This window comes from Papaver somniferum, chromosome 3 (genome assembly GCF_003573695.1).
Source record: "Papaver somniferum cultivar HN1 chromosome 3, ASM357369v1, whole genome shotgun sequence".
Lineage (NCBI taxonomy): Eukaryota > Viridiplantae > Streptophyta > Magnoliopsida > Ranunculales > Papaveraceae > Papaver > Papaver somniferum.
This window is the reverse complement of record NC_039360.1, coordinates 2,808,442-2,821,117: the sequence shown is the minus strand read 5'-3', so window position 1 is coordinate 2,821,117 and position 12,676 is coordinate 2,808,442.

Sequence of the window (12,676 nt, the reverse complement as noted above, 5' to 3'; positions counted from 1 at the left end):
GCTTTTCGTTAAAAATTCGGTTTTCCTCTTTGGACCTTCAATTCCGGTCAGAGCTAGACAAATAATGGCTCGTCATAAAACATATATATCATAGAACAATATCAAGTGTAAAAAGGAACAAAATATTTCAGGTTAATTTTACGAAAGCAAAGCGTGTACAACTGCCTATCCTTTTCGTTAAAAATTTGGTTTTGCTCTTTGGACCTTCAATTCCAGTCAGAACTAGAAAAATAATGGCTCGTTATAAATCTTACATATCATAGAACAATATAAAGTGTAAAAAGGAACAAAATATTTCAGGTTCATTTTACGAAAGCTAAGCGTGTACTACTGCCTATGCTTTTCGTTATAAATTCGGTTTGGCTCTTTGGACCTTCAATTCCAGTCAGAACCAGATAAATAATGGCTCGTTATAAAGATTACATATCATAGAACAATATCAAGCGTAAAAAGGAACAAAATATTTCAGGTTTATTTTACGAAAGCAAAGTGTGTAAAGATGCCTATGCTTTTCGTTAAAAATTCGGTTTTGCTCTTTGTACCTTCAATTCAAGTCAGAAATAGACAAATAATGGCTCATAAGAAATCTTACATATCATACAATAATATCAAGTGTAAAAAAGAATAAAATATTTCAGGTTAATTTTACGAAAGCAAAGCGTGTACAACTGCCTATGCTTTTAGTTAAAAATTCGGTTTTCCTCTTTTAACCTTCAATTCCGGTCAGAACTAGAAAAATAATGGCTCATTAGAAATATTACATATCATAGAACAATATCAAGTGTAAAAAGGAACAAAATATTTCAGGTTAATTTTACGAAAGCAAAGCGTGTACAACTGCCTATGCTATTCGTCAAAAATTCGGGTTTGCTCTTTGGACCTTCAATTCCAGTCAGAACTAGACAAATAATGGCTCGTTAAAAAGCTTACAGATCATAGAACAATATCAAGTGTATAAAGGAAAAAAATATTTTAGGTCATTTTTACGAAAGCAAACCGTGTACAGCTGCCTATGCTTTTCGTTAAAAATTCGGTTTTGCTCTTTGGACCTTCAATTCCAGTCAGAATTTCAGGTAATCTTTAGGAAAGAAAAGCGTGTACAACTGCATATGCTTTTCGTTATAAATTCGGTTTTGCTTTTTGAACCTTTAATTCCAGTCAGAACTAGATAAATAATGGCTCGTTATAGATATTACATATCATAGAACAATATCAAGTGTAAAAAGGAACAAAATATTTCAGGTTAATTTTACGAAAGCAAAGCGTATTAAACTGCCTATGCTATTCGTTAAAAATTCGGGTTTGCTCTTTGGACCTTCAGTTCCAGTAAGAACTAGACAAATTATGGCTCGTTAGAAAGATTACATATCATTCAATAATATCAAGTGTATAAAGGAATAAAGTATTTTAGGTTAATTTTACGAAATCAAAGCGTGTACAACTGCCTAGGCTCTTCGTTAAAAATTCGGTTTTGCTCTTTGGACCTTCAATTCCAGTCAGAACTAGACAAATAATGGCTCGTTAGAAAGATTACAGATCATAGAAAAATATCAAGTGTCAAAATAAAAAAAATATTTCAGGTTAATTTTACGAAAGAAAAGCGTGTACAAATGCCTATCCTTTTCGTTAAAAATTCGGTTTTTCTCTTTTGACCTTCAATTCCAGTCAGAACTAGAAAAATAATGGCTCGTTAGAAATCTTAGATATCGTAGAACAATATAAAGTGTAAAAAGGAACAAAATATTTCAGGTTAATTTTACGAAATGAAAGTGTGTACTACTGCCTATGCTTTTCGTTAAAAATTCGGTTTTGCTCTTCGGACCTTCAATTTAGTTAGAACTAGACAAATAATGGCTCGTTATAAAGATTACATATCATACAATAATATCAAGTGTAAAAAGGAATAAAATATTTAAGTTCATTTTTAGGAAAGCATTGGACCTTCAATTCCAGTCAAAACTAGACAAATAATGTCTCGCTAGAAAGCTTACAGATCATAGAAAAATATCAAGTGTAAAAAGGAACAAAATATTTAAGGTCATTTTTACGAAAGCAAAACGTGTACAACTGCCTATGCTTTTCGTTAAAAATTAAGTTTTGCCCTTTGGACCTTCAATTCCGTCAGAACTAGACAAATAATAGCTCGTTAGAAAGATTAAATATCATAGAAATTTATTAAGTGTAAAAAGGAAGAAAAGATTTCAGGTAATCTTTAGGAAAGCAAAGCGTGTACAACTGCCTATGCTTTTCGTTATAAATTCGGATTTTCTCTTTGGACCTTCAATTCCAGTCAGAACTAGATAAATAATGGCTTGTTAGAAAGATTAAAAATCATAGAAATTCATCAAGTATAAAAAGGAACAAAATATTTTAGGTTAATTATACGAAAGCAAAGCGTGTAAAACTGCTTATGCTTTTCGTTAAACATTCGGTTTTCCTCTTTGGACCTTCAATTCCAGTCAGAACTAGACAAATAATGGCTCGTTATAAGTCTTACATATTATAGAACAATATCAAGTGTGAAAAGGAACAAAATATTTCAGTTTATGTTTAGGGCAGCAAAGCGTGTACTGCTAATGCTTTTCGTTAAAAATTCGGTTTTCCTCTTTGGACCTTCAATTCCGGTCAGAGCTAGACAAATAATGGCTCGTCATAAAACATATATATCATAGAACAATATCAAGTGTAAAAAGGAACAAAATATTTCAGGTTAATTTTACGAAAGCAAAGCGTGTACAACTGCCTATCCTTTTCGTTAAAAATTTGGTTTTGCTCTTTGGACCTTCAATTCCAGTCAGAACTAGAAAAATAATGGCTCGTTATAAATCTTACATATCATAGAACAATATAAAGTGTAAAAAGGAACAAAATATTTCAGGTTCATTTTACGAAAGCTAAGCGTGTACTACTGCCTATGCTTTTCGTTATAAATTCGGTTTGGCTCTTTGGACCTTCAATTCCAGTCAGAACCAGATAAATAATGGCTCGTTATAAAGATTACATATCATAGAACAATATCAAGCGTAAAAAGGAACAAAATATTTCAGGTTTATTTTACGAAAGCAAAGTGTGTAAAGATGCCTATGCTTTTCGTTAAAAATTCGGTTTTGCTCTTTGTACCTTCAATTCAAGTCAGAAATAGACAAATAATGGCTCATAAGAAATCTTACATATCATACAATAATATCAAGTGTAAAAAAGAATAAAATATTTCAGGTTAATTTTACGAAAGCAAAGCGTGTACAACTGCCTATGCTTTTAGTTAAAAATTCGGTTTTCCTCTTTTAACCTTCATTCCGGTCAGAACTAGAAAAAATAATGGCTCATTAGAAATATTACATACATACAATATCAAGTGTAAAAAGGAACAAATATTTTCAGGTTAATTTTACGAAAGCAAAGCGTGTACAACTGCCTATGCTATTCGTCAAAATTCGGGTTTGCTCTTTGGACCTTCAATTCCAGTCAGAACTAGACAATAATGGCTCGTTAAAAAGCTTACAGATCATAGAACAATATCAAGTGTATAAGGAAAAAATATTTTAGGTCATTTTTACGAAGCAAACCGTGTACAGCTGCCTATGCTTTTCGTTAAATTCGGTTTTGCTCTTTGGACCTTCAATTCCAGTCAGAATTTCAGGTAATCTTTAGGAAAGAAAAGCGTGTACAACTGCATATGCTTTTCGTTATAAATTCGGTTTTGCTTTTTGAACCTTTAATTCCAGTCAGAACTAGATAAATAATGGCTCGTTATAGATATTACATATCATAGAACATATCAAGTGTAAAAAGGAACAAATATTTCAGGTTAATTTTACGAAAGCAAAGCTTTAAACTGCCTATGTGCTATTCGTTAAAATTCGGGTTTGCTCTTTGGACCTTCAGTTCCAGAAGACTAGACAAATTATGGCTCGTTAGAAAGATTACATATCATTCAATAATATCAATGTATAAGGAATAAAGTATTTAGGTTAATTTTACGAAATCAAAGCGTGTCAACTGCCTAGGCTCTTCGTTAAAAATTCGTTTTGCTCTTTGGACCTTCAATTCCAGTCAGAAACTAGACAAATAATGGCTCGTTAGAAGATTACAAGATCATAGAAAAATATCAAGTGTCAAAATAAAAAAATATTTCAGGTTATTTTACGAAAGAAAAGCGTGTACAAATGCCTATCCTTTTCGTTAAAAATTCGTTTTTCTCTTTGACCTCAATTCCAGTCAGAACTAGAAAAATAATGGCTCGTTAGAATCTTAGATATCGTAGAACAATAAAGTGTAAAAAGGAACAAAATATTTCAGGTTAATTTTACGAAATGAAGTGTGTACTACTGCCTATGCTTTTCGTTAAAAATTCGTTTGCTCTGGACCTTCCAATTTAGTTAGAACTAGACAAATAATGGCTCGTTATAAAGATTACATATCATACAATAATCAAGTGTAAAAAGGAATAAATATTTAAGTTCATTTTTAGGAAAGCATTGGACCTTCAATTCCAGTCAAACTAGACAAATAATGTCTCGCTAGAAAGCTTACAGATCATAGAAAATATCAAGTGTAAAAGGAACAAATATTTAAGGTCATTTTCGAAAGCAAAACGTGTACAACTGCCTATGCTTTCGTTAAAAATTAAGTTTGCCCTTTGGACCTTCAATTCCGTCAGAACTAGACAATAATAGCCGTTAGAAAGATTAAATATCATAGAAATTTATTAAGTGTAAAAAGGAAGAAAAGATTTCAGGTAATCTTTAGGAAAGCAAAGCGTGTACAACTGCCTATGCTTTTCGTTATAAATTCGGATTTTTCTCTTGGACCTTCATTCCAGTCCAGAACTAGATAAATAATGGCTTGTTAGAAAGATTAAAAATCATAAATTCATCAAGTATAAAAAGGAACAAATATTTTAGGTTAATTACGAAAGCAAAGCTGTACAACTGCTTATGCTTTTCGTTAACACTTCGGTTTTCCTCTTTGGACCTTCAATTCCAGTCAGAACTAGACAATAATGGCTCGTTATAAGTCTTACATATTATAGAACAATATCAAGTGTAAAATGAACAAAATATTTCAGGTCATTTTACGAATGCAAAGCGCGTACACACTGCCTATGCTTTTCGTTAAAAATTCGGTTTTGGTCTTTTGACCTTCAATTCTAGTCAGAACTAGGAAAATAATGGCAACATTAAAAGCTTACACTATCATAGAAAAATCTCAATGTAAAAAGGAACAAAATATTTCAGTTCATTTTTAGGAAAGCAAAGCGTGTACAACTGCCTATGCTTTTCGTTAAAAATTCGGTTTTGCTCTTTGGACCTTCAATTCCAGTCAGAACTAGACAAATAATTGCTCGTTAGAAAGATTACATATCATAGAATAATATCAAGTGTGAAAAGGAACAAACATTTCAGTTTATGTTTAGGGAAGCAAAGCGTGTACTGCGAATGCTTTTCGTTAAAAATTCGGTTTTCCTCTTTGGACCTTCAATTCCGGTCAGAGCTAGACAAATAATGGCTCGTTATAAAGCATATATATCGTAGAACAATATCAAGTGTAAAAAGGAACAAAATATTTCAGGTTAATTTTACGAAAGCAAAGCGTGTACAACTGCCTATCCTTTTCGTTAAAAATTCGGTTTTGCTCATTAGACCTTCAATTCCAGTCAGAACTAGACAAATAATGGCTCGTTATAAATCTTACATATCATAGAACAATATCAAGTGTAAAAAGGAACAAAATATTTCAGGTTAACTTTACGAAAGCAGAGCGTGTACTACTGCCTTTGCTTTTCGTTAAAAATTCAGTTTTGCTCTTTGGACCTTCAATTCAGTCAGAACTAGAAAAATAATGGCTCATTAGAAAACTTACATATCATAGAACAATATCTAGTGTAAAAAGGAACAAAATATTTCAGTTTATTTTTAGGTAAGCAAAGCGTGTACAGTTGCCTATCCTTTTCGTTAAAAATTTGGTTTTGCTCTTTGGACCTTCAATTCCAGTCAGAACTAGAAAAATAATGGCTCGTTATAAATCTTACATATCATAGAACAATATAAAGTGTAAAAGGACAAAATATTTCAGGTTCATTTTACGAAAGCTACGCGTGTATTACTGCCTATGCTTTCTTATAAATTCGGTTTGGCTTTGGACCTTCATTCCAGTCAGAACCAGATAAATAATGGCTCGTTATAAAGATTACAATATCATAGAACAATTACAAGTGTAAAAAGGAACAAAATATTTCAGGTTTATTTTACGAAAGCAAAGTGTGTAAGTGCCTATGCTTTTCGTTTAAAAATTCGGTTTGCTCTTTGTACCTTCAATTCAAGTCAGAAATAGACAAATAAATGGCTCATAAGAAATCTTACATCATACAATAATATCAAGTGTAAAAAAGAATAAAATATTTCAGGTTAATTTTACGAAAGCAAAGCGTGTACAACTGCCTATGCTTTTAGTTAAAAATTTGGTTTTCCTCTTTTGACCTTCAATTCCAGTCAGAACTAGAAAAATAATGGCTCATTAGAAATATTACATATCATAGAACAATATCAAGTGTAAAAAGGAACAAAATATTTCAGGTTAATTTTACGAAAGCAAAGCGTGTACAACTGCCTATGCTATTCGTCAAAAATTCGGGTTTGCTCTTTGGACCTTCAATTCCAGTCAGAACTAGACAAATAATGACTCGTTAAAATGCTTACAGATCATAGAAAAATATCAAGTGTATAAATGAAAAAAATATTTTAGGTCATTTTTACGAAAGCAAACCGTGTACAGCCGCCTATGCTTTTCGTTAAAAATTCGGTTTTGCTCTTTGGACCTTCAATTCCAGTCAGAATTTCAGGTAATCTTTAGGAAAGAAAAGCGTGTACAACTGCATATGCTTTTCGTTATAAATTCGGTTTTGCTTTTTGAACCTTTAATTCCAGTCAGAACTAGATAAATAATGGCTCGTTATAGATATTACATATCATAGAACAATATCAAGTGTAAAAAGGAAAAAATATTTCAGGTTAATTTTACAAAAGCAAAGCGTGTTAAACTTCCTATGCTATTCGTTAAAAATTCGGGTTTGCTCTTTGGACCTTCAATTCCAGTAAGAAGTAGACAAATTATGGCTCGTTAGAAAGATTACATATCATTCAATAATATCAAGTGTATAAAGGAATAAAGTATTTTAGGTTAATTTTACGAAAGCAAAGCGTGTACAACTGCCTAGGCTCTTCGTTAAAAATTTGGTTTTGCTCTTTGGACCTTCAATTCCAGTCAGAACTAGACAAATAATGGCTCGTTAGAAAGATTACAGATCATAGAAAAATATCAAGTGTCAAAAGAAACAAAATATTTCAGGTTAATTTTACGAAAGCAAAGCGTGTACAAATGCCTATCCTTTTCATTAAAAATTCGGTTTTTCTCTTTTGACCTTCAATTCCAGTCAGAACTAGAAAAATAATGGCTAGTTAGAAATCTTACATATCATAGAACAATATAAAGTGTAAAAAGGAACAAAATATTTCAGGTTAATTTTACGAAAGGAAAGCGTGTACTACTGCCTATGGTTTTCGTTAAAAATTCGGTTTTGCTCTTCGGACCTTCAATTCAGTTAGAACTAGACAAATAATGGCTCGTTATAAAGATTACATATCATACAATAATATCAAGTGTAAAAAGGAATAAAATATTTAAGTTCATTTTTAGGAAAGCATTGGACCTTCAATTCCAGTCAAAACTAGACAAATAATGTCTCGCTAAAAAGCTTACAGATCATAGAAAAATATCAAGTGTAAAAAGGAACAAAATATTTAAGGTCATTTTTACGAAAGCAAAACGTGTACAATTGCCTATGCTTTTCGTTAAAAATTAGGTTTTGCTCTTTGGACCTTCAATTCCAGTCAGAACTAGACAAATAATAGCTCGTTAGAAAGATTAAATATCATAGAAATTTATTAAGTGTAAAAAGGAAGAAAAGATTTCAGGTAATCTTTAGGAAAGCAAAGCGTGTACAACTGCCTATGCTTTTCGTTATAAATTCGGATTTTCTCTTTGGACCTTCAATTCCAGTCAGAACTAGATAAATAATGGCTTGTTAGAAAGATTAAATATCATAGAAATTCATCAAGTATAAAAAGGAACAAAATATTTTAGGTTAATTATACGAAAGCAAAGCGTGTAAAACTGCTTATGCTTTTCGTTAAACATTCGGTTTTCCTCTTTGGACCTTCAATTCCAGTCAGAACTAGACAAATAATGGCTCGTTAGAAGGCTTACATATTATAGAACAATATCAAGTGTAAAAATGAACAAAATATTTCAGGTCATTTTTACGAAAGCAAAGCGCGTACAGCTGCCTATGCTTTTCGTTAAAAATTCGGTTTTGGTCTTTTGACCTTCAATTCTAGTCAGAACTAGGAAAATAATGGCACATTAGAAAGCTTACATATGATAGAAAAATCTCAAGTGTAAAAAGGAACAAAATATTTCAGTTCATTTTTAGGAAAGCAAAGCGTGTACAACTGCCTATGCTTTTCGTTAAAAATTCGGTTTTGCTCTTTGGACCTTCAATTCCAGTCAGAACTATACAAATAATTGCTCGTTAGAAAGATTACATATCATAGAATAATATCAAGTGTGAAAAGGAACAAAATATTTCAGTTTATGTTTAGGGAAGCAAAGCGTGTATTGCTAATGCTTTTCGTTAAAAATTCGGTTTTCCTCTTTGGACCTTCAATTCCGGTCAGAGCTAGACAAATAATGGCTCGTTATAAAGCATATATATCATAGAACAATATCAAGTGTAAAAAGGAACAAAATATTTCAGGTTAATTTTACGAAAGCAAAGCGTGTACAATTGCCTATCCTTTTCGTTAAAAATTCGGTTTTGCTCAATAGACCTAAAATTCCAGTCAGAACTAGACAAATAATGGCTCGTTATAAATCTTACATATCATAGAACAATATCAAGTGTAAAAAGGAACAAAATATTTCAGGTTAACTTTACGAAAGCAGAGCGTGTACTACTGCCTTTGCTTTTCGTTAAAAATTCAATTTTGCTCTTTGGACCTTCAATTCAGTCAGAACTAGACAAATAATGGCTCATTAGAAAACTTACATATCATAGAACAATATCTAGTGTAAAAAGGAACAAAATATTTCAGTTCATTTTTAGGTAAGCAAAGAGTGTACAGTCGCCTATCCTTTTCGTTAAAAATTTTGTTTTGCTCTTTGGACCTTCAATTCCAGTCAGAATTAGACAAATAATGGCTCGTTAAAAAGCTTACAGATCATAGAACAATATCAAGTGTACAAAGGAACAAAATATTTCAGGTATTCTTTAGGAAAGCAAAGCGTGTACAAATGCCAATGCTTTTCGTTATAAATTCGGTTTTGCTCTTTGGACCTTCAATTCCACTCAGAACTAGACAAATAATATCTCGCTAAAAAGCTAACCGATCATAGAAAAATATCAAGTGTAAAAAGGAACAAAATATTTAAGGTCATTTTTACGAAAGCAAAGCGTGTACAATTGCCTATGCTTTTCGTTATAGATTCGGTTTTGCTCTTTGGACCTTCAATTCCAGTCAGAACTAGACAAATAATGGCTCGTTAGAAATATTAAATATCATAGAAATTTATCAAGTATAAAAAGGAATAAAATATTTCAGGTTAATTATACGAAAACAAAGCGTGTACAACTGCCTATGCTTTTCGTTAAAAATTCCGTTTTCCTCTTTGGACCTTCAATTCCAGTCAGAATTACACAAATAATGACTCGTTAGAAACATACAGATCATAGAACAATATCAAGTGTACAAAGGAACAAAAGATTTCAGGTATTCTTTAGGAAAGCAAAGCGTGTACAAATGCCTATGCTTTTCGTTATAAATTCGGTTTTGCCCTTTGGACCTTCAATTCCAGTCAGAACTAGACAAATAATGTCTCGCTAAAAAGATAAACGATCATAGAAAAATATCAAGTGTAAAAAGGAACAAAATATTTAAGGTCATTTTTACGAAAGCAAAACGGGTACAACTGCTTAATTTTACGAAAGGAAAGCGTGTACTACTGCCTATGCTTTTCGTTAAAAATTCGGTTTTGCTCTTCGGACCTTCAATTCAGTTAGAACTAGACAAATAATGGCTCGTTATAAAGCTTACATATCATAGAACAATATCAAGTGTAAAAAGGAACAAAATATTTAAGTTTATTTTTAGGAAAGAATTGGACCTTCAATTCCAGTCAGAACTAGACAAATAATGTCTCGCTAAAAAGCTTACAGATAATAGAAAAATATCAAGTGTAAAAAGGAACAAAATATTTAAGGTCATTTTTACGAAAGCAAAACGTGTACAACTGCCTATGCTTTTCGTTAAAAATTAGGTTTTGCTCTTTGGACCTTCAATTCCAGTCAGAACTAGACAAATAATAGCTCGTTAGTAAGATTAAATATCATAGAAATTTAGTAAGTGTAAAAAGGAACAAAAGATTTTAGGTAATCTTTAGGAAAGTAAAGCGTGTACAACTGCTTATGCTTTTCGTTATAAATTCGGCTTTGCTCTTTGGACCATCAATTCCAGTCAGAACTAGATAAATAATGGCTTGTTTGAAAGATTAAATATCATAGAAATTCATCAAGTATAAAAAGGAACAAAATATTTTAGGTTAATTATACGAAAGCAAAGCGTGTAAAATTGCTTATGCTTTTCGTTAAAAATTCGGTTTTCCTCTTTGGACCTTCAATTCCAGTCAGAACTAGACAAATAATGGCTCGTTAGAAGGCTTACATATTATAGAACAATATCAAGTGTAAAAGTGAACAAAATATTTCAGGTCATTTTTACGAAAGCAAAGCGCGTACAGCTGCCTATGCTTTTCGTTAAAAATTCGGTTTTGGTCTTTTGACCTTCAATTCTAGTCAGAACTAGGAAAATAATGGCACATTAGAAAGCTTACATATCATAGAAAAATCTCAAGTGTAAAAAGGAACAAAATATTTCTGTTCATTTTTAGGAAATCAAAGCGTGTACAACTGCCTATGCTTTTCGTAAAAATTCGGTTTTGCTCTTTGGACCATCAATTCCAGTCAGAACTATACAAATAATTGCTCGTTAGAAAGATTACATATCATAGAATAATATCAAGTGTGAAAAGGAGCAAAATATTTCAGTTTATTTTTAGGGAAGCAAAGCGTGTACTGCTAATGCTTTTTGTTAAAAATTCGGTTTTCCTCTTTGGACCTTCAATTCCGGTCAGAACTGGAAATATAATGGCTCGTTATGAAGCATATATATCATAGAACAATATCAAGTGTAAAAAGGAACAAAATATTTCAGGTTAATTTTACGAAAGCAAAGCGTGTACAACTGCCTATCCTTTTCGTTAAATATTCGGTTTTGCTCATTGGACCTTCAATTCCAGTCATAACTAGACAAATAATGGCTCGTAATAAATCTTACATATCATAGAACAATATCAAGTGTAAAGAGGAACAAAATATTTAAGGTTAACTTTACGAAAGCAGAGCATGTACTACTGCCTATGCTTTTCGTTAAAAATTCAGTTTTGCTCTTTGGACCTTCAATTCAGTCAGAACTAGACAAATAATGGCTCATTAGAAAGCTTACATATCATAGAACAATATCTAGTGTAAAAAGGAACAAAATATTTCAGTTCATTTTTAGGTAAACAAAGCGTGTACAGTTGCCTATCCTTTTCGTTAAAAATTTGGTTTTGCTCTTTGGACCTTCAATTCCAGTCAGAATTAGACAAATAATGGCTCATTAGAAAGCTTACAGATCATAGAACAATATCAATTGTACAAAGGAACAAAATATTTCAGGTATTCTTTAGGAAAGCAAAGCGCGTACAACTGCCTATGCTTTTCGTTATAAATTATGTTTTTCTCTTTGGACCTTCAATTCCAGTCAGAACTAGACAAATAATGTCTCGCTAAAAAGATTACCGATCATATAAAAATATCAAGTGTAAAAAGGAACAAAATATTTAAGGTCATTTTTACGAAAGCAAAGCGTGTACAATTGCCTATGCTTTTCGTTATAAATTCGGTTTTGCTCTTTGGACCTTCAATTCCAGTCAGAACTAGACAAATAATGGCTCGTTAGAAAGATTAAATATCATAGAAATTTATCAAGTATAAAAAGGAATAAAATATTTCAGGTTAATTATACGAAAGCAAAGCGTGTACAACTGCCTATGCTTTTCGTAAAAATATAGGTTTTCCTCTTTGGACTTTAGATTCCAGTCAGAACTAGACTAATAATGGATCGTTAGAAAGCTTACATATTATAGAACACTATCAAGTGTAAAAAGGAACAAAATATTTCAGGTCATTTTTACGAAAGCAAAGCGCGTACAGCTGCCTATGGTTTTCGTTAAAAATTCGGTTTTGATCTTTTGACCTTCAATTCCAGTCAGAAGAAGGAAAATAATGGAACATTAGAAAGCTTACATATCATAGAAAAATATCAAGTGTAAAAAGGAACAAAATATTTTAGTTCATTTTTAGGAAAGCAAAGCGTGTACAACTGCCTATGCTTTTCGTTAAAAATTCGGTTTTGCTCTTTGGACCTTCAATTCCAGTCAGAACTAGACAAATAATTGCTCGTCAGAAAGATTCATATCATAGAATAATATCAAGTGTGAAAAGGAACAAAATATTTCG